Genomic DNA, 984 nt, shown 5'->3' on the forward strand with positions numbered 1-984 from the left:
TTTTTTTAATCCTTGAAATTTTATGTTAAGTGGTGATCACAGAACGGATTATTTTACTGTTGTAAAATTGAGATCCAACTTATGTAAATTATTTATTAATGTGTCAAACAAAAATTAGAATTTTAAATTCTCCTGGAAATTCGACTCTATCATTTTTAAAAAATACATAATACTTTTAATATTCAGAAATTGAATAAATATTTTTACGATTTTTATAAATTAGGTGTTAATGGTTTCATTGTTTATATTTTTTTATAGGAAGTGCAGAATAAATACCTCAGCGCAGTATTTTGGAATAAAATATTGTGGTTTTACAATAAACTCCATTTAAGAATATTACGTTAATAGCAGTTAATTTACCTTAAGCCTACCTGATCGACAGTGAAGTAGCCAGGGAGGGAGGAGTTGAGAACTGAACTGTCACAATGATCTGCAAATTAGCACCTTCCGTGACAAAGGCCGAGAACAGAGCGATCAATTAATATCGGAAAGTGTTTTATTGTCGGGTCCCAATGAGCTTTGCCAGTGCTTCCTACCCTGTATTGATTCGTCTGCAGGGCCAGCGGTTGCTCTGAATGCTTAGTGTCCATTTGCTGTTTGGCCAAATAGGGTAAAAGATTTTCGTGAGGGAATGAGCTCTCGATGTACTGGAACAATTCGATACCGATTAATTATCTGTACAGAACAATTATCGAATGACAAGTAGATAGAGAATTCTTAAAATTAGAAAAAATTGTATGTTTACAATGTGTACATTTTCATATATTAAAGTGTATAATAAATTAAATTAACAATAATAACAAAGAATATTTATTAATTATACCATATCAATTGCAATATAATTTTTATTTATTTTATTTTTTTACAAAATAATACAAACAAGGAGGATCCAACATTATCATGAAATATTTATTTTCCCACAAAGAGTGGAGAATATTTTTGCCTAACCTTTACTTTTCCAATAATCATATAAATGATCATTTT

This window comes from Halyomorpha halys, unplaced genomic scaffold (genome assembly GCF_000696795.3).
Source record: "Halyomorpha halys isolate HHAL.00 unplaced genomic scaffold, Hhal_1.1 Scaffold6.1, whole genome shotgun sequence".
In the NCBI taxonomy this organism is placed as follows: domain Eukaryota; kingdom Metazoa; phylum Arthropoda; class Insecta; order Hemiptera; family Pentatomidae; genus Halyomorpha; species Halyomorpha halys.